The following is a 22,887-nucleotide window of genomic DNA, read 5'->3' on the forward strand; positions in this document are numbered from 1 at the left end:
TGATCAAAAAGCTAAGGAAGACCAGGGGAAAACCAAAACGTCGAAAACCCCCGAAAAAACCCATTTAAAAAGCCGAAAATGCGTGCGGAATAATAGAAAAACAAAATCCGGAGGGAGTATCCAGAGCGCAACACGTGGCGAATGGCTGATAGCGCGCCAAGTGGCGCTGATCGTTGCGAGGCTCCCGAAGGAGCACTCGTTAACTAGTTGCTCCCAACAATCACTGTATTGGATTGTTTTACTTGAGGAGAGGACCATGATATTTTTCCTCAAAAAAAAAGAACCATGATCGAGCGTTGGCTCCACCTCCTCGTGATTGCTTGTTAGACTGTTCCGGACGGCGACACCCTGGGTTGATCAGAGACGAAACGACGGTGAGTGGAGGCTGGCCTGGCTGGGCGCAGTGAGTGGGCTGAGCCGGATTGGATCATCCTAGGTATTGAGTATATGTGTTATGTGTATATTGTGTATTAGACCCGCCTTCTAGTTACTTGTATAGTTGAGGTCCATTGATTCACCTTTATACATCATATATACGTGCCTATGCATGAAGAGCAATACATCATGCAATCATAATCTTCTACATGATATCAGTTTTTAGATTCTAACCCTAATCTTCCGCTATCGCCGCCGCCTAACCGCCGCCGCTTGCACGCCTCCGCGCCGGCTATCGCTCGCGTGCTACTAGCTAGCCTCGCATCAAGCCTTCCTTGGTTCGCTAGCTAGCTAGCCTCGCATAGAATCAAGCCTCGCCCCGATCGCTAGCTAGCTAGCCTCGTATCAAGCCTCGCCTCGCATCATTGCTGCCGCACCCAGCCTCCCGTCCTGCTAGCATCCACCGCCCGCCCGCCCGTCAGCCACGCGCGCCAGCCACGCGCTTCTCCAGCCGCGTAGCCTCGCCCGCCTGACTGCAGAAGCCGCATCGCTCGATCTGCTGCTGCATGCCCGAGCTGCTGCTGCCGCCGCGCGATCCACCCCTAGCCGCCGCGCAAGTCGCTGCCGTCGAACCAGCGATGGCGTGAACCGGCCCGTCCGCCGCCGCCTCTGTTGTCCAGTCGCCAGCACCATCTGGCGCGGCTCCGTTGCCGGCGCCCTACGGCGTGGCCCCGCCGCCATACGGGGCGGCCGCCACCTACGGCGTGTCCGTCGTCGCCCCGCCGCTGGTGCCCTCCGGTGCGGCCCCACGCATCCATTTTCACGTACGGAGCGTACGGGGCTCCTCCCGCGTACGAGTCTCTCGAGTACTGATGGGGTCATTAACGAGTCAGCACTCGCCCACTGGGCAGCAGCCAGACGGCGCTCAGCACCTGTAGCATCTGTCAGTGGGCCCGCAGGTTTTTTCGGGAGGCCATCTGGCCTATCCGGCATCGCAGTTGCAGCCGGGGCTGTATGAAGCGTACCCACCGCCGCCGTTGAGCGGCAGCTACGGCTTCCCCATGGCGTCTTTGCCTCCCTCGCCGGCCCTGCCGTCGGCGCCCTGGGACCCGGTGCTCCTCATCGGGCTGCATACCGCTCCTACGCCAAACAACTACACTGGATGTGGTGATTGGTACATGGACACCGGTGCTACGGCTCACATGTTTGCTCATCCTGGTAACCTTGCCTCCTTCACTCCTATCTCCATCGACTGTTGTATCATTGTCGGTGACGGTTCCACACTTTCTATCACACATATTGGGCACACTTCTTTTCCTTCTACTTCCACTCCTTTATCTTTGTCTAACATACCTGTGTCACCTCATCTTATTAAGAATCTCATTTCCGTTTGTTGTTTCACTCGTGAAAATCCTGTTACCGTTGAATTTGACGAGCTTGGTTTTTGTGTCAAAGACGCTCGCACCAGGATGATACTTCACTGATGTGACAGCCCTGACGAGCTCTATCTGGTGCACTCGCCTTCATCCATCACCACCGCACCGGTTGCTCTCTCCGCTGGTGTCGATCTCTGGCACGCTCGCTTGGGTCATCCCAACCCCGTCACACTTCATCACATTCTTAGGAGTTTCAATTTCAGTTGCAATAAGATCGAGGATCACACTTGTCATGCCTATCGAGTCGGAAAACATGTTCACTTGTCGTTTACTAAGTCCACCACCATTGCTTCTTTTCCTTTTCAGTTGATTCATAGCGATGTGTGGACTTCTCTGGTTCCCAGTAACTCGGATTATTTATATTATCTGGTCATTCTTGATGATTATTCTCATTATGTGTGGACTTTTCCTTTGCGTAGAAAGTCGGATGCACTCTCTACCTTGACGGCCTTTTACTCCTATGTCCGCACGCAGTTTGGGCGTCCCATCCTTGCGTTTCAGACGGACAACGGAAAAGAGTTCGATGTTTGGGCGTCCCATCCTTGCGTTTCAGACGGACAACGGAAAAGAGTTCGACAACCTTGCTTTCTGCACCTTTTTGTCACATCACGGCACAGTTTTCCGCCTCACATGCCCATACACTTCACAGCAGAACGGTCGAGCTGAATGCGTCCTTCGCACTCTGAATGACTTGGTTCGCACGCTCCTGTTTCATGCCAATGTGCCGCCTCGTTTTTGGCCGGACGCACTTGCCACTGCATCACTTCTTCTTAACATTAGACCCTGCCGCCCACGGAGGAACTACGCACCTCACGATCTTCTCTTTGGTACGCCCCCGTCTTATGACGACTTGCATATTTTTGGGTGCCCTTGCTACCCCAGCACTGCTGACACTGCTTCTCACAAGCTTGCACCTTGATCTGTCGCTTGCATCTTCATCGGCTACCCCTCCAACTCCAAGGGATATCGGTGCTACGATCCCGTCTCCCACCGTGTGTTCACTTCCCGGCACGTTTACTTTGATGATCAGGTGTTTCCGTTTCACCAGGTACCCCTGGCTGTTCCTCCCACCACTGGTGATGCGGGCTCCTCGACGCCTCTCCTAGGGCGCTCGCACGCCTCTCTTGGCCCGCCCTTGGATTTGAGGCGTGCCCCCCGCATGCGGCGCCTCCTACAGCCATGGCATTGGCACCCTCGCCGCCCCCGACGTTGGCGCCCGCGCCTCCCCGCGGCCGCGGCCTTGGTGCTCGCGCCCCCCCGGCGCCCCGACGTCGGCCCCCGCAGCCCCCACGGCGCCCGCGCCGCCCCCCAGCCCCCCCGGTGCCCGCGGCTCCCTCGGTGCCCCCGGCACCACCGGAGCCCCCGCCCCCCTCGAAGCCCGTGACCCCCCCGGCGCCTGTGGCAGGTCCGGTCACCCGCGCCCTTACGGGTGTTTTTCGCCCGAGCTCGCGCTACGCCTCGGATGACTACGTCCATGCGGCATCCACCTCTGAGCTGTCGCCGTTGCCGTCCTCCGTTCGAGCCGCTCTTCGTGACCCACTCTGGATGGCTGCGATGCAAGAGGAGTTTGATGCCCCTTGAGCTGGCGCAACCGGACGTGGCAACTTGTTCCCCATCCCTAGCATGCCAACATAATTACCGAGAAGTGGGTCTTTAAACACAAGCTTCATCCTGATGGTACCCTTGATCGCTACAAAGCGTGCTGGGTCGTTCGTGGCTTCCGACAGTGTGCTGGCATTGACTTCACCGACACCTTCGCTTCGGCCGTCAAGCCCGGCACGATACACACGGTTCTCCACCTTGCGGTCTCCCGTGCTTGGCCGGTGCACCAGATGGACGTCTCCAACGCCTTCCTCCATGGTCACCTCGAGGAGCAGGTCTTCTGCCAGCAGCCCACTGGGTTTGTTGATCCGGCGCTTCCTGACCATGTGTGCCTGCTTTCGCGGTCCTTGTACGGACTCAAGCAGGCTCCGCGCTCTTGGTACCAGCGCATCGCGACGTTTCTCCACCAGCTTGTGTTTCGCTCTACCCGCTCGGACACCTCACTCTTCGTCTATCATCAGGACTCTGACACGGCCTACTTGCTGCTCTATGTCGACGACATCATCCTGATGGCATGTACGGCTGGTCTCCTCAGTCAGCTCACGGCTCGTCTTCGCGCTGAGTTCGCCATCAAGGACTTGGGTCCTTTGCACTACTTCCTCGCTGTCGAGGTGGTGCGCCGTCCAGATGGCTTCTTCCTTCATCAGTGGAAGTACGCTCATGAGCTCCTCGAGCGCGCCGACATGCTAAACTGCAAGCCCGCCGCTACGCCTGTTGATACGAAGGCCAAGCTTTCTGTCACGGATGGTTCTCTTGCTTCGGATGCTGCTTTCTATAGGTCTATCGTTGGTGCTCTCTAGTACCTCACTCTGACTCGACCGGAGATCCAGTATGCCGTGCAGCAGGTGTGTCTTCATATGCATGCTCCTCGAGATGTTCACTGGGCTGCCATCAAGCGGATTCTCCGCTATATCTGTGGCACTATGGATCTTGGCGTCATGCTTCACGCCTCCGCCGACACCGCCCTCACTGCCTACTCCGATGTAGACTGGGCGGGCTGCCCTGACACTCGTCGCTCCACTTCGGGCTATTGTGTCTATCTTGGACCCTCACTCATCTCGTGGTCGTCCAAGCGCAGCCTACGGTCTCTCGTTCCAGTGCTGAGGCTGAGTATCGTGCGGTGGCCAACGCCGTCGCCGAGTGTTCGTGGATTCACCAGCTGCTTCAGGAGCTCTCTTGCCCTGTTGAGCGTGCCACGGTGGTCTACTTCGACAACGTCTCGGCGGTCTACCTCTCCGCTTACATGCAACATTCTCAAGAAGGAAAATGGGGTTATTGCAGCAAGCTAGCTTTGACACTTGGCTAAGCTATCCTACTAGACAACAATCTGTAAATGTTTTGCGCACACGAGTCCACTACTCACCACAATAATACACTACTGTGGATCCTCCTCCGTCATCCTACGGAAGGGCCATCCACAGCACTCACACTTGTCTTGAGGCTTTTAGGAGTATCCATTTACTTGTCTATGAACTATAGTAGTAGTAGGGTACTGCCCTCGCAGGCAGAACCTACCATGAAAGACACCATAGAACATAATCAGCACGAGGTAATATGCAACAATATGATGCATGCTATGACATGGCAATAATGTGTGTTTTGTCTAATGCATTGTTAAACATGTTGGTTTGAGTTAATTTGAATCAAAGATTCAAATGAAAGCTCATGCTATTAAGTCATATAAGTGCATTAGCTTGTTTCACTTAAACAGCAAGGTTAAAGTGTCCTGTCATGCATGAAACCATTACAGATGGATAGATTGAATTTTTCTGATCAAAATTCATATATAAATCTTTGCATTTGGAGTTATAGATTAATTTCTATGATTTATTGAAGTTTAGATCATTTTCTGGAATTTCCTGTATAAGAATAATTCCAGTAATTGAATTATTGCGTCAGCATTGCGTCAGGGTGACGTCAGCAGGTCAAAGGCGCCAAGCCAGGTCAAACCTGACGGTTGGGACCCACATGTCAGTGTAACAACTAAATAACAGAGTTAGTTAGTGTTACATTAGCACTAATCTAGGTTAATTAGGGCCTGGGCCCACATGTCAGTGAGTCAACCCATTAACTAAATTAGTTAGCGATAACTAATCTAACACTAAACTAAACAGGGGCATGGCCCACCCGTCAGTGACCCCGGGGGGGGGGGGGGGGGGTCAAACTGGGCCCACCCGAGGTCAAACTGGGTCAGCAGGGTCAAACTCGCCGGCGTTTAGCCGCCGGCGAGGCCCGACGCGGTGGGGCAGTGTGGGTTTTGCACTCCAACGACCAAATGGACGGCGGAGACCTCCTACGTATAGCTGGGAGCAAGCCGCATCGAGTGGTGGCAGTGGGTGGAGCTGGGGTGGCCGGAAACGTCGCCGGCGACGAGCGTTGCGGCTCCCAGAGTTCGGGCGAGGTCGAACTAGTCGCTAGAAGGCACGACGAGGAGCATGCGGGGGTGCTACGTGCTCCTGCGAGTGCGGTGAAGATGATGACTTGCTTGGTTGCGAGGCAACGTGGCTGTGGCCAGGACGGCGACATGCGGTGGCCGCGGTGGGTGCGGCCGAGCTTGGTGTGGTCGCGGCGGTGGTCGAGAAGGCAAACTGAGAGGATGGGGAGGTAGCTGAGCTCAAGGCGATCACGGCGGAGCAGATGGCGAGGTCAGGGATGAGCTGGTGCGGTAGTGACGGTGAAGGGGATCTCCGGCGACGGCGAGGTCGGGCGAGGCTGTTGCGGTGGCTCCAGGGCAGGCGAGCGCTCGGGGCTCGGTCTGCTCGACGGAGAGGAGGACGGCGAAGCTCTTGGACACGGCAGCGCGACGCGGGGACGACGGTGGACGCGAGAACTATGGCGGCGCGGGCGAGGCCGCGTCGGCCATGGCGAGGAGAGGGCGAGGGAGAGAGACAGAGGAGTGAGCGGGGTGTCTGCGGGGTCGAGGCGGCGACGTGGAGCTCGCCCAGGTGTCCAGGGGCGAGGCAGCAAGCAGGTGCCGCCGTGGCGAGCTCGGCGGCGTCGCGGTGTCACTCCTGCCTGCCTGGCAAAGACGAAGCAGCTGGCTGACATGGGCCAGCACAGTGCTGGGCCGCCAGGTGGGCTGCAGCCAGGTAAGTTCTTCTCCCTTTTATTTAATGTTTTGTTTTATTTCCTGCAAGTTTGTGGCATTACTAAAAAATAGCTAGGCACTTCCAAAAATCACCAAACTTCACATGGCCGCTGTTTGGAATAAATCCAACAGGGAACATTTTAGTTTAGGATTATTTGAGCATTTTAAATATTTATTAGCATTTAAATGCCCAAATTCAAATAGCTAATGATTTAATCCAGTGACCTTAGGATGACCTAGAAATTTGTGCATCATTTTTGTTAGAGGTTTAGGACCAAGGCAAAGATGATGAACATTTTAGAAGGGCATTTCAGGTTCATTCAAAATATTTTTAGTAAACCCTAGTTGTTATCAGGGGGGTGCTGGGGGTTCTGTCATCCCCATTTTCAAGTTTCTGTTGAACATGATGCAAGCACTCTAATGGATGAGCTAGCTAGGGTGTGACAACTCAGCCCCACTCAAAAGAATCTCGTCCCGAGATTTAGGGTCCGGCAGGAAGAAGGTGGGGTACTCAAGTCGAAGAAGATTCTCCCTTTCCCAAGTGGCTTCTTTCTCAGAGTGGTGTGACCATTGAACCTTGAGAAACTTGATGTTGTGGCGTCGAGTGGTATGCTCGGCTTGATCAAGGATACGAACGGGATATTCGCGGTATGTGAGATTATCTTGGAGATCAAGCGTTTCGTGGTCCACTCCACGGATAGGATCTGAGAAGCAACGCCTGAGTTGAGAAACGTGGAAGACATCATGAACTCTAGAAAGATGCGGAGGTAGTTCCAATTGGTAGGCAACTTCTCCTCGTTTGGCAAGAATGCGAAAGGGACCAATGTAACGAGGAGCCAATTTGCCTTTGATACGGAATCAATGGGTTCCCTTCAGAGGAGTAACCCGAAGGTAAGCCTTCTCGTCGACTTCAAAAGTCATGGCCTTATGTTTACGATCATATTGGCTCTTTTGACGGGATTGGGCTGTTTTCAACTTTTCATGAACAATGTGAACTTTCTCTTCTGCTTCCTGGATCATATCCGGGCCAAAGAATTGTCTTTCCCTGGTTTCTGACCAGTTAAGAGGTGTTCGACACCTTCTCCCATAGAGAACTTCAAAAGGAGCTTTGCCCAAGCTAGATTGATAGCTATTGTTATAAGAAAACTCGTCAAATGGAAGGAATTTCTCCTAATCCATTCCGAATGAGATAACTAAAGCTCGGAGCATATCTTCCAGAATTTGATTGACGTGTTCTACTTGACCAGTTGATTGAGGGTGGAAAGCGGTGCTAAAGGTGAGACGAGTCCCCATAGCATTTTGGAAACTTTCCCAAAATCGAGAGGTGAAGAGACTTCCACGATCTGAGTTAATCTCCAATGGAACACCATGAAGAGACACTATTCGAGAGATATACAAGTCTGCTAGCTGGCGAGAGGTTATACTCTCCCGAACAGGTAGGAAGTGGGCTACTTTGGAAAGACGGTCGATGACAACGAAAATAGCATTATTCCCTTTCTTGGTCCTGGGAAACCCGGTGATGAAGTCCATACCGATTTTATCCCATTTCCATTCAGGAATAGCTAAAGGTTGAAGGGTGCCAGTAGGCCGTTGATGCTCTGCTTTAACACAACGACAGACGTCACAATTTGCAATATATTGAGCGATTTCTCTCTTCATCCTAGTCCACCAAAACCTCTGGTGTAGGTCTTGATACATTTTAGTACTACTGGGATGAATGGTGAGAGAAGATTCATGAGCTTCCCTAAGGATTAGCCGCCTCAGGTTTCGTTCCTTGGGAACTACTAAGCGGTTTCCAAAGAACACGACACCTTGATCATCAATGGAGAGACAATTCGCGACTCCTTTCTGGATGTTCCTCTTGATACGGGAAATTCCCGGGTCAACCTTCTGTGGTTTGATGATCTGATCCGTAAGGGTAGGTTTCGCCACCAAGGTAGATAAGAACCCTTGAGGAACAATGTGAAGATTAAGCTTCCGAAATTCTTCATGGAGAAGTGGTTGACCTTGTTGTAACATCAGATTGTTACAATAGGATTTATGACTTAGTGCATCAGCCATAACATTGGCTTTTCCCAGGGTGTAAGTTATCCCTAAGTCGTAATCTGAGATCAACTCGACCCAATGTCTTTGCCTGAGATTCAAATCCGGTTGGGTGAAGATATATTTCAGACTTTGGTGATCGGTGAAGATCTCGCAACGATTACCGAGAAGGTAATGTCGCCAAGTTTTAAGTGCATGGACTAGCTGCCAGTTCTAGATCATGTGTGGGATAGTTTTCCTCGTGGGGGTGTAACTGCCGCGAAGCATAGGCAATTACATGACGATCTTGCATGAGTATGCAACCTAGTCCTTGTCGCGAGGCGTCGCAATAGATAATAAAGTCCTTGGAGAAATCTGGTGGTACCAGTATGGGAGCATATGTCAGGCGTCTTTTCAGTTCCTGAAAGCTGAACTCGCACTGTGGGGTCCACTCGAACTTTTTATATTTCTTGAGGAGTTCAGTTAGAGGTTTAGCAACTTTGGAGAAATTCTCGACAAAGCGGCGACAATAGCTCACTAAGCCAAGGAAACTCCGAACTTGCTTGACCGTTTCAGGTGGAGTCCAATCAAGGACAACTTGAACTCGCTCGGGATTGACAGCAATACCCTTACCAGAGATTACATGGCCTAGGTAGGTCACTTCTGGCAACCAAAATTCACATTTGGAGAATTTGGCATAAAGGCGATGCTCTCGAAGTTTCGTCAATACTAGCCTTAGATGCTCGGCATGATCTTCCTCATTCTTGGAGTAGATGAGTATATCATCGAGGTATACCACGACGAATTTATCCAAATACTCCATGAAGATTGAGTTCATTAACCGAGAGAAGGTGGCTGGGGCATTGGTTAAACCGAAGGACACGACGGTGTACTCGTATTGGCCATAACGAGTAACAAAGGCCATTTTGGGAATGTCCCCATTTTTGATTTTGATTTGATGGTAGCCCAACCTCAAATCCATTTTGGAGAAGACTGAGGATCCAACGAGCTGATCATACAGGTCGTTGATCCTGGGGAGCGGATACTTGTTCTTTATGGTGACCAAGTTGACGGGTCGATAATCTACAACCATCCAGTCCATACCATCTTTATTCTTGACGAAGAGGAGGGGGCAAGCCCATGGAGAAGAACTAGGACGGATGAAACCCTTTTTCAAGGACTCATCGAGTTGTTTCTTAAGTTCAGCTAGTTCTAGGGGTGCCATCTTATAGGGTCTTCTAGAGATTGGAACGGTTCCTGGTACAAGGTCTATCATGAACTCAACATCCCTGTCAGGTGGAACACCTGGCAATTCTTCTAGAAAGACATCCGGGAAGTCACGGACTACCGGAATATCTTCAAGGTCTGGAAGAGGGTTGGCATTTAGGGAGTAGAGTTGACGCTTGGCCACTCAAGTTAAGACATTGACTGTCTTGCCCGATGGGTGAGTAAGTTGAACAGTTCTAGTGGCACAATCAATCTTAGCATAATGGGCTGACATCCAGTCCATACCTAAGATGATATTTATGTCCGAGGACTTGAGAGCTATTAAGGATGCAAGGAAGACAAGTCTATCGACAAGAATTTCATTCCCATGGCTTACTCTAGAAGTTTGCCATTTGGAACCCGGAGTTTGAATTACCATGGAAGTGGGCATGTCACTGTTATGGAATCGAGCATAGCTCTCAGATATGAATGAATGAGATGCTCCAGTATCAAAAAGAACAGATGTCGGATGGCAGTTAACAAGGAGCGTACCAAGGATGACGTTGGGATCATCATGAGCCTCCTCTGCTGAGACATAGTTAACATGGCCACGTGCAGTGGTGGCTGGCTTGGCATAAAGTACCTTTCCCGCTGACTTACCATGGCCAACGGACTTTCCAGATTGGTTGGGGTTGTTGTTCTGGGGACACTCTCGACTGTAGTGACCCGACTCTCCGCACTTGAAGCATGTCACAGTGTTGGTGCGCGGAGTAGCATTGGCGTCCGGTCCACCATAAGCCTTAGGCGGTGTATACTGTTGGGTTGGGCGAGGCGCCTCATAGGATGGCCTCGGAGTGAACCTGGGTGGCAGAGCTGTGTTTGGAATCCACACCCGGCGCTTTTGAGCACCGGAGCCAGATGAAGAACCAAAATCACGGGAATGCTTATGTGTAGCCTCATAGTCAGTCTGCCCGGTCTCAACACTGATGGCTTTGTTCACATGCTTCTAGAAAGAGGAGCACTCGTGCAAACGGAGGTCACGGCGAAGCTCGGGGCTAAGTCCCCTCCGAAACCTTGCCTGCTTCTTGGCGTCAGTGGACACTTCCTCAGGTGCATATCGTGCCAAGTTCCCAAACTCACGGCTGTAGGCGTCCATGGTCAGTCTGCCTTGGGGTGAAGTTATAGAATTCCTCTCTCTTGCGATCCATAAGACCCTCCGGAATGTGGTGTTCATGGAAAGACGCGCTGAATTCATCCCAAGTGGTAACCTGGCCGACTGGGCGCATAGCTTCATATTTTCCCACCAAAAGCTAGGAGGGCCCTCAAGGTGATAAGCAGTGTAAGTGACCTTGTCAGCTTCGGCTACGCGTGCAGAACGTAGCTTATGGGTAATGTTGCAAAGCCAATCATCCGTATCGAGAGGCTCGACCGAATGATGGAAGGTTGTGTTGGGGAACGTAGTAATTTCAAAAAATTTCCTACGCACACGCAAGATCATGGTGATGCATAGCAACGAGAGGGGAGAGTGTGATCTACGTACCCTTGTAGATCGACAACGGAAGCGTTAACTTGGTTGATGTAGTCGTACGTCTTCACGTCCCGACCAATCAAGCACCGAAACTACGGCACCTCCGAGTTCTAGCACACGTTCAGCTCGATGACGATCCCCGGACTCCAATCCAGCAAAGTGTCGGGGAAGAGTTCCGTCAGCACGACGACGTGGTGACGATCTTGATGTACTACTGTCGCAGGGCTTCGCCTAAGCACCACTACAATATTATCGAGGACTATGGTGGAAGGGGGCACCGCACATGGCTAAGAATATGATCACGTGGATCAACTTGTGTCTCTAGGGGGTGCCCCTGCCTCCGTATATAAATATTCAAAGGGAGGGGGGCGGGTGGCCGGCCAAGAGGAGGCGCGCCAGGAGGAGTCCTACTCCCTCCGGGAGTAGGACTCCCCCCTTTCCTAGTTGGAATAGGATTCGCGGAGGGGGGGGGGAAGAGGAGAGAGAGGAGGAAGGGGGGCCGGCCCCCTCTCCTTGTCCTATTCGGACCAGGGGGGGAGGGGCGCGCGGCCCATCTCTGGCCACCTCTCCTCTCTTCCACTAAGGCCCATATACCTCCCGGGGGGTTCCGGTAACCTCCCGGTACTCCGGTAAAATCCCGATTTCACCCGGAGCACTTCCGATATCCAAACATAGGCTTCCAATATATCAATCTTTATGTCTCCACCATTTCGAGACTCCTCGTCATGTCCGTGATCACATCCGGGACTCCGAACAACCTTCGGTACATCAAAATGCATAAACTCATAATATAACTGTCATCGTAACCTTAAGCGTGCGGACCCTACGGGTTCGAGAACAATGCAGACATGACCGAGACACGTCTCCGGTCAATAACCAATAGCGGAACCTGGATGCTCATATTGGCTCCTACATATTCTACGAAGATCTTTTATCGGTTAGACCACATAACAACATACGTTGTTCCCTTTGTCATCGGTATGTTACTTGCCCGAGATTCGATCGTCGGTATCCCATACCTAGTTCAATCTCGTTACCGGGAAGTCTCTTTACTCGTTCCGTAATACATCACCCCGCAACTAACTCATTAGTTGCAATGCTTGCAAGGCTTCAGTGATGTGCATTACCGAGAGAGCCCAGAGATACCTCTTCGACAATCGGAGTGACAAATCCTAATCTCGAAATACGCCAACCCAACATGTACCTTTGGATACACCTGTAGAGCACCTTTATAATCACCCAGTTACGTTGTGACGTTTGGTAGCACACAAAGTGTTCCTCCGGAAAACGGGAGTTGCATAATCTCATAGTCATAGGAACATGTATAAGTCATGAAGAAAGCAATAGCAACATACTAAACGATCGGGTGCTAAGCTAATGGAATGGGTCATGTCAATCAAATCATTCACCTAATGATGTGATCCCGTTAATCAAATAACAACTCTTTGTCCATGGTTAGGAAACATAACCATCTTTGATTAATGAGCTAGTCAAGTAGAGGCATACTAGTGACACTCTATTTGTCTATGTATTCACACATGTATTATGTTTCCGGTTAATACAATTCTAGCATGAATAATAAACACTTATCATGATATAAGGAAATAAATAATAACTTTATTATTGCCTCTAGGGCATATTTCCTTCAGTCTCCCACTTGCACTAGAGTCAATAATCTAGTTCACATCACCATGTGATTTAACACCAATAGTTCACATCTTTATGTGATTAGTTCACATCTTCATGTGACCAACACCCAAAGGGTTTACTAGATTCAGTAATCTAGTTCACATCGCTATGCGATTAACACCCAAAGAGTACTAAGGTGTGATCATGTTTTGCTTGTGAGAGAAGTTTAGTCAACGGGTCTGCCACATTCAGATCCGTATGTATTTTGCAAATTTCTATGTCAACAATGCTCTGCATAGAGCTACTCTAGCTAATTGCTCCCACTTTCAATATGTATCCAGATTGAGACTTAGAGTCATCTGGATTAGTGTCAAAACTTGCATCGACGTAACCCTTTACGACGAACCTTTTTGTCACCTCCATAATCGAGAAACATATCCTTATTCCACTAAGGATAATTTTGACCGCTGTCCAGTGATCTACTCCTAGATCACTATTGTACTACCTTGCCAAAATCAGTGTAGGGTATACAATAGATCTGGTACATAGCATGGCATACTTTATAGAACCTATGGCTGAGGCATAGGGAATGACTTTCATTCTCTTTCTATCTTTTGTCGTGGTCGGGTTTTGAGTCTTACTCAATTTCACACCTTGTAACACAGACAAGAACTCTTTCTTTGACTGTTCTATTTTGAACTACTTCAAAATCTTGTCAAGGTATGTACTCATTGAAAAAAACTTATCAAGCGTCTTGATCTATCTCTATAGATCTTGATGTTCAATATGTCAGCAGCTTCACCGAGGTCTTTCTTTGGAAAATTCCTTTCAAACACTCCTTTATGCTTTGCAGAATAATTCTACATTATTTCCGATCAACAATATGTCATTCACATATACTTATCAGAAATGTTGTAGTGCTCCCACTCACTTTCTTGCAAATACAGGCTTCATCGCAAGTCTGTATAAAACTATATGCTTTGATCAACTTATCAAAGTGTATATTCCAACTCCGAGATGCTTGCACCAGTCCATAGATGGATCGCTGGAGCTTGCATATTTTGTTAGCACCTTTAGGATTGACAAAACCTTCTGGTTGTATCATATACAACTCTTCTTTAATAAATCTATTAAGGAATGCAGTTTTGTTTATCCATTTGCCAGATTTCATAAAATGCGGCAATTGCTAACATGATTCGGACAGACTTAAGCATAGATACGAGTGAGAAACTCTCATCGTAGTCAACACCTTGAACTTGTCGAAAACCTTTTGCAACAATTCTAGCTTTGTAGATAGTAACACTACTATCAGCGTCCGTCTTCCTCTTGAAGATCCGTTTATTCTCAATTGCTTGCCGATCATCGGGCAAGTCAACCAAAGTCCATACTTTGTTCTCATACATGGATCCCATCTCAGATTTCATGGCCTCAAGCCATTTTGTGGAATCTGGGCTCACCATCGCTTCTTCATAGTTCGTAGGTTCATCATGATCTAGTAGCATGACTTCCAGAATATGATTACCGTACCACTCTGGTGCGGATCTCACTCTGGTTGATCTACGAGGTTCAGTAGTATCTTGTTCTGAAGTTTCATGATCTTTATCATTAGCTTCCTCACTAATTGGTGTAGGTGTCTCAGAAACAGGTTTCTGTGATGTACTACTTTCCAATAAGGGAGCAGGTACAGTTACCTCATCAAATTCTACTTTCCTCCCACTCACTTCTTTCGAGAGAAACTCCTTCTCCAGAAAGTTTCCGAACTTAGCAACAAAAGTCTTGCCTTCGGATCTGTGATAGAAGGTGTATCCAATAGTCCCCTTTGGATATCCTATGAAGACACATTTCTCCGATTTGGGTTCGAGCTTATCAGGTTGAAGCTTTTTCACATAAGCATCGCAGCCCCAAACTTTCAGAAACGACAACTTTGGTTTCTTGCCAAACCATAGTTCATAAGGCGTCGTCTCAACGGATTTTGATGGTGCCCTATTTAACGTGAATGTGGCCGTCTCCAAAGCATAACCCCAAAACGATAGCGGTAAATCAGTAAGAGACATCATAGATCGCACCATATCTAGTAAAGTACGATTACGATGTTCGGACACACCATTACGCTGTGGTGTTCCAGGTGGCATGAGTTTGTGAAACTATTCCACATTGTTTTAATTGAAGACCAAACTCGTAACTCAAATATTTGTCTCTGCGATCAGATTGTAGAAACTTTATTTTCTTGTCACGATGATTTTCCACTTCACTCTGAAATTCTTTGAACTTTTCAAATGTTTCAGACTTACGTTTCATCAAGTAGATATACCCATATCTGCTCAAATCATCTGTGAAGTTCAGAAAATAACGATACTTGCCGTGAGCCTTAACACTCATCGGACTGCATACACCAGTATGTATTATTTCCAATAAGTCAGTTGCTCGCTCCGAAGAACGGAGTCTTAGTCATCTTGCCCATGAGGCATGGTTCGCAAGCATCAAGTGATTCATAATCAAGTGATTCCAAAATCCCATCAGCATGGAGTTTCTTCACGCGCTTTACACCAATATGACCTAAACGGCAGTGCTACAAATAAGTTGCACTATCATTATTAACTTTGCATCTTTTGGTTTCAATATTATGATTATGTGTATCACTATGATCGAGATCCAACTAACTATTTTCATTGGGTGTGTAACCATATAAGGTTTTATTCATGTAAACAGAACAACAATTTATTCTCTTACTTAAATGAAACCATATTACAGTAAACATGATCAAATCATATTCATGCTTAACGCAAACACCAAATAACACTTATTCAGGTTCAACACTAATCCTGAAAGTATAGGGAGTGTGCGATGATGATCATATCAATCTTGGAACCACTTCCAACACACATCGTCACTTCACCCTTAACTAGTCTCTGTTTATTCTACAACTCCCGTTTCGAGTTACTAATCTTAGCAACTGAACTAGTATCAAATATCGAGGGGTTGCTATAAACACTAGTAAAGTACACATCAATAACATGTATATCAAATATACTTATGTTCACTTTGCCATCCTTCTTATCTGCTAATCACTTGGGGTAGTTCCGCTTCCAGTGACCAGTCCCTTTGCAGTAGAAACACTTAGTCTCAGGCTTAGGACCAGACTTGGGCTTCTTCACTTGAGCAGCAACTTGCTTGCTGTTCTTCTTGAAGTTCCCCTTCTTCCCTCTGCCCTTTTCTTGAAACTAGTGGTCTTGTCTACCATCAACACTTGATGTTTTTCTCGATTTCTACCTTCGTCAATTTCCGCATTACGAAGAGCTTGGGAATCGTTTCCGTTATCCCTTGCATATCATAGTTCATCACGAAGTTCTACTAACTTGATGATGGTGACTAGAGAATTCTGTCAATCACTATCTTATCTGGAAGATTAACTCCCACTTGATTCAAGCGATTGTAGTACTCAGACAATCTGGGCACATGCTCACTAGTTGAGCGATTCTCCTCCATCTTTTAGCTATAGAACTTGTTGGAGACTTCATATCTCTCAACTCGGGTATTTGCTTGAAATATTAACTTCAACTCCTGGAACATCTCATATGCTCCATGACGTTCAAAACGTCTTTGAAGTCCCGATTCTAAGCCATTAAGCATGGTGCACTAAACTATCAAGTAGTCATCATATTGAGCTAGCCAAACGTTCATAACGTCTGCATCTGCTCCTGCAATAGTCCGTCACCTAGCGGTGCATCAAGGACATAATTCTTCTGTGCAGCAATGAGGATAAACCTCAGATCACGGATCCAATCCGCATCATTGCTACTAACATCTTTCAACACAATTTTCTCTAGGAACATATCAAAAATAAACACAGGGAAGCAACAACGCGAGCTATTGATCTACAACATAATTTGCAAAATACTACCAGGACTAAGTTCATGATAAATTTAAGTTCAATTAATCATATTACTTAAGAACTCCCACTTAGATAGACATCCCTCTAATCCTCTAAGTGATTACGTGATCCAAATCAACTAAACCATGTCCGATCATCACGTGAGATGGAGTAGTTTCATTGGTGAACATCACTATGTTGATCATATCTACTATATGATTCACGCTCGACCTTTCCGTCTCCGTGTTCCGAGGCCATATCTGTATATGCTTGGCTCGCCAAGTATAACCTAAGTATTCCGCGTGTGCAACTATTTTGCACTCGTTGTATTTGAACGTAGAGCCTATCACACCCGATCATCACATGGTGTCTCAGCACGAAGAACTTTCGCAACGGTGCATACTCAGGGAGAACACTTCTTGATAATTTAGTGAGAGATCATCTTATAATGCTACCGTCAATCAAAGCAAGATAAGATGCATAAAAGATAAACATCACATGCAATCAATATAAGTGATATGATATGGCCATCATCATCTTGTGCTTGTGATCTCCATCTCCGAAGCACCGTCGTGATCACCATCGTCACCGGCGCGACACCTTGATCTCCATCGTAGCATCGTTGTCGTCTCGCCAATCTCATGCTTCCACGACTATCGCTACCGCTTAGTGATAAAGTAAAGCATTACAGCACGATTGCATTGCATACAATAAAGCGACAACCATATGGCTCCTGCCAGTTGCCGATAACTCGGTTACAAAACATGATCATCTCATACAATAAAATTTAGCATCATGTCTTGACCATATCACATCACAACATGCCCTGCAAAAACAAGTTAGACGTCATCTACTTTGTTTGTTGCATGTTTTATGTGGCTGCTACGGGCTTAAGCAAGAACCAATCTTACCTACGCATCAAAACCACAACGATAGTTTGTCAAGTTGGTGCTGTTTTAACCTTCGCAAGGACCGGGCGTAGCCACACTCGGTTCAACTAAAGTTGGAGAAACTGTCACCCGCAAGCCACCTATGTGCAAAGCACGTCGGGAGAACCGGTCTCGCGTAAGCGTACGAGTAATGTCAGTCCGGGCCGCTTCGTCCAACAATACCGCCGAACCAAAGTATGACATGCTGGTAAGCAGTATGACTTATATTGCCCACAACTCACTTGTGTTCTACTCGTGCATATAACATCAACATATAAAACCTAGGCTCGGATGCCACTGTTGGGGAACGTAGTAATTTCAAAAATTTTCCTACGCACACGCAAGATCATGGTGATGCATAGCAACGAGAGGGGAGAGTGTGATCTACGTACCCTTGTAGATCGACAACGGAAGTGTTAACTTGGTTGATGTAGTCGTACGTCTTCACGGCCCGACCGATCAAGCACCGAAACTACGGCACCTCCGAGTTCTAGCACACGTTCAGCTCGATGACGATCCCCGGACTCCGATCTAGCAAAGTGTCGGGGAAGAGTTCCGTCAGCATGACGGTGTGGTGACAATCTTGATGTACTACTGTCGCAGGGCTTCGCCTAAGCACCGCTACAATATTACCGAGGACTATGGTGGAAGGGGGCACCGCACACGGCTAAGAATATGATCACGTGGATCAACTTGTGTCTCTAGGGGGTGCCCCTGCCTCCGTATATAAAGGTTCAAAGGGGGGGGGGGGCTGGCCGGCCAAGAGGAGGCGCGCCAGGAGGAGTCCTACTCCCTCCGGGAGTAGGACTCCCCCCTTTCCTAGTTGGAATAGGATTCGCGGAGGGGGGGGGGGGGGAAGAGGAGAGAGAGGAGGAAGGGGGGCCGGCCCCCTCTCCTTGTCCTATTTGGAACAAGGGGGGGAGGGGCGCGCGGCCCATCTCTGGCCACCTCTCCTCTCTTCCACTAAGGCCCATATACCTCCCGGGGGGTTCCGGTAACCTCCCGGTACTCCGGTAAAATCCCGATTTCACCCGGAACACTTCCGATATCCAAACATAGGCTTCCAATATATCAATCTTTATGTCTCGACCATTTCGAGACTCCTCGTCATGTCCGTGATCACATCCGGGACTCCGAACAACCTTCGGTACATCAAAATGCATAAACTCATAATATAACTATCATCGTAACCTTAAGCGTGCGGACCCTACGCGTTCGAGAACAATGCAGACATGACCGAGACACGTCTCCGGTCAATAACCAATAGCGGAACCTGGATGCTCATATTGGCTCCTACATATTCTACGAAGATCTTTTATCGGTCAGACCGCATAACAACATACGTTGTTCCCTTTGTCATCGGTATGTTACTTGCCCGAGATTCGATCGTCGGTATCCCATACCTAGTTCAATCTCGTTACCGGCAAGTCTCTTTACTCGTTCCGTAATACATCATCCCGCAACTAACTCATTAGTTGGAATGCTTGCAAGGCTTCAGTGATGTGCATTACCGAGAGGGCCCAGAGATACCTCTCCGACAATCGGAGTGACAAATCCTAATCTCGAAATACGCCAACCCAACATGTACCTTTGGAGACACCTGTAGAGCACCTTTATAATCACCCAGTTACGTTGTGACGTTTGGTAGCACACAAAGTGTTCCTTCGGCAAACGGGAGTTGCATAATCTCATAGTCATAGAAACATGTATAAGTCATGAAGAAAGCAATAGCAACATACTAAACGATCGGGTGCTAAGCTAATGGAATGGGTCATGTCAATCAGATCATTCACCTAATGATGTGATCCCATTAATCAAATAACAACTCTTTGTCCATGGTTAGGAAACATAACCATCTTTGATTAACGAGCTAGTCAAGTAGAGGCATACTAGTGACACTCTATTTGTCTATGTATTCACACATGTATTATGTTTCCGGTTAATACAATTCTAGCATGAATAATAAACATTTATCATGATATAAGGAAATAAATAATAACTTTATTATTGCCTCTAGGGCATATTTCCTTCAGGTTGGTGGAGTCAGCTTGATGAAATCATTGAGAGACACCAAGTCGTTCCTCTGGGAACGTGCAGTGTTTTGCTCGATGCGTTCCAACAACCGGTTGGTCTCGCGTTTGTTCCTTTCTGCCTCCAACATGACTTCAGTCAAGGAAGGTGGATGGGGCAGATTCCCATCCCTAGCTCCACTGGCCTCACCCTGCTCCTGAACAGCAGGGGTGCTTCGGGTGTTCACCATCCTAGGAAATCAAAACAATGGTTTAGAAAAGGATGGCAAAACCGTGGCATAAGAATGCAGAATGTAATGGATGACACCGAATGCAGAGATGTTCATCCGTACGACATGGTAATACAGAAACTGCTATATATATACCATCAGTCATACACACCAAACATAGTTTAGTACAAGCCCAGGCTCAATTACAACTACGGTGAGGAACATTACATCTCATCAGAGGCATTCCAAGCTCCTATACATTATTTTTCTACACCTCCGGAATTCAGTACACACTAAGTCATATTCCACCAAACGCGCAGGACTGTGGAGATACAACTGTTACAGTACTAGTGAAGCTACTACCAACTACCAACTCAGATGTCTCCGTAGTAATCTTCGTAGAGATTACCACCATATCCTGGGAGCTGAACATGATCATCTGGAAACAGTCGGTCCTGTGGAGCTTGAGGTCCATAAGGACTCGGATGTGGCCTTGGTCCAACAAACGGCGACAGACGGGATCCACGGGGAGGAGTGATGCCTCCTACATCATGCCAGTCCATACGATCCGACAAGCTAGACCGCACGGGGTACAAGTCCCTCATGTCCATATACCCAGCCTGCACGGCAGGTGCAAACCGTGTCAGAGTGGCCCAGTGGTCAGCTCGACTATTGAAAAGCTCCATTCACAAGGCACGATTCTCATGGTCCTTGTCCTCAAGCATCTCTGTGGTGGTGCGGAGTAGTGAATCCTCATGGGAGGAGTCAGTGTAGAGAGCCCGATAGTAACCTTCTGCACCAAGAAGTGATGCTGGCATATAGCGGAACTCAGTGTTCCGAAGCAAGGGAAGTCTAGCTCGCATGATAGTCATCATCGAGTAAGCAGCGTCCTGTACAGACATCTCGATGGTAATCCCAAGTCCATATGAACAATGGAGGGCTTCAGGAGCTCTAGGATAGGAAGGGTATATCCTGATTGTGCATAGGTATTGGCTTTGGTTGAAGTCTCGATACTGCTCCTCAACGGTATACTCAGGATACCATCGATAGCTCGCTTCGGTCATCACACGGACTAGCATGGCAGTGTGACCAGGTACATCGAGGCATCGAGTCAAATGAACCACCTGACTCTGGGTGCGGGTGGCCATTTGAAAGCATGAAATAATGCAAAGGCATTAGAAATTTTCTAGGAGAAATCGGATAGCATAACAGCTGTAAATGCTCAGAAAAAGATTTGAGACATTCACAACAGTTGGCAAAACCACTCAACAACATCATATCAAGGTTCTAGTTCAACTGACAACATACTAAAAGTAGTAGAAACTGAACTGAGGCCTGGAACCAACAATCCTAAGATTCTACGGATTAGTAACACGTGAACCTGATAGAAGATGAGATCCTAGTCCTTAAACCACATAGGAAGAGAAGAGGATGCCTCAGATCAGAGGGCATAAGGTAAAGGAGTAAAAAGAGCCTTACGTTCCCTCCCGTAATCAATTCCCCTACATATAACTAAAGCATTTCTAGACTCGACATCGACCAGCTTGGCTTAACAAACCTACAGGCGGTCTGGCTCTGATGCCAACGCTGTCAGGACCCCGATTCCAAGTCACATTGATCTAGCCTGTAACACCTCATATCACTTGGCGACCTCACGCACGGTATTCCCACGGGTGTCTCCTTACCATGGCCCGGGACCATTTTCGCCTTTTGGCTCACGTATATGATAGTGTCGCTAGCATCCATATGACAGAGAACCCGGGCCGACATGACTAGTCGTGAACCCAAAGTGGCACTAACTGACGGGGACATGCATACATGAATCAACATCGAACATGTCGGTTAACAGCGTATGAATCCGGGCTGTAGCAACTGGGCTAATAGGACTCCGGGAACCCGGGGTGTAGCAGGCTAACACGACTCCGGATGCCTCCGCGTGACATTTCCCCGAAGGGACAGACACAGGAACGAAGTGAATCACATGCCGGCCAGTCAAGTGTTCCGGAGCAGTAGTGCTGGGCTAGCAGGACTCCGACGAACCGGGCTGTAGCGGACTACTATGGCTCATGGAAGCACAATACTACATTTCCCCATAAGAGAGGCTACCAAGGATAAACAACTAGATTGTCAAATCCCATACATACCAAGCATTTCAAGCATACACACAATATGCTCGATATGTGTAAATACAACATGGCATCACAACAAAACTCTACAACTTAAAGTACTTTATTCAGAAGGCTCCAGAGAGCCTTTCATAATATGTTCATACAGGTAGGGGTCACACGACCCGACACTCAAGTCATACAAACATACAAGCACATGCGGAAGCAAACTTATATGAGTACAGACAACTAGAAAGCAAGAAGGCTAGACGAAGCCTGTCTATCTACAAGGCCCTCCATGGCTCGGAATCACCACCTGGGTGGTAAGTCACTCATCAACGTCGAGATCTACATAAAACCCGTCGGAGGGGGCGGTGTTCTCTTCTGCAACAGTAATTAAGCAAACATGAGTACAAAGGTACTCAGCAAGTCTTACAACAGATCCTACTATACATGCAACATGCTCAAGAAGGAAAAGGGGGTTATTGCAGCAAGCTAGCTTTGACTCTTGGCTAAGCTATCCTACTAGACAACAATTTGTAAATGTTTTGCGCACACGAGTCCACTACTCATCACAATAATACACTACCGTGGATCCTCCTCCGTCATCCTACGGAAGGGCCATCCACGACACTCACACTTGTCTTGAGGCTTTTAGGAGTATCCATTTACTTGTCTATGAACTGTATAGGCAACCAAGTAGTCCTTTACCGCGGACGCGGCTATTCGAATAGATGATGTTAACCCTGCAGGGGTGTACTTCTTCATACACGCTCTCACCACTTACCGCTGTTTACACGACATGTACTCGGCAACCTTCAAGCGGAAGCCCAACGAGGGTGTCGGCCACGGCCTAC

Source organism: Triticum urartu, chromosome 7A, assembly GCF_056163025.1.
Source record: "Triticum urartu cultivar PI428250 chromosome 7A, HENAU_Tu73, whole genome shotgun sequence".
In the NCBI taxonomy this organism is placed as follows: Eukaryota; Viridiplantae; Streptophyta; class Magnoliopsida; order Poales; family Poaceae; genus Triticum; species Triticum urartu.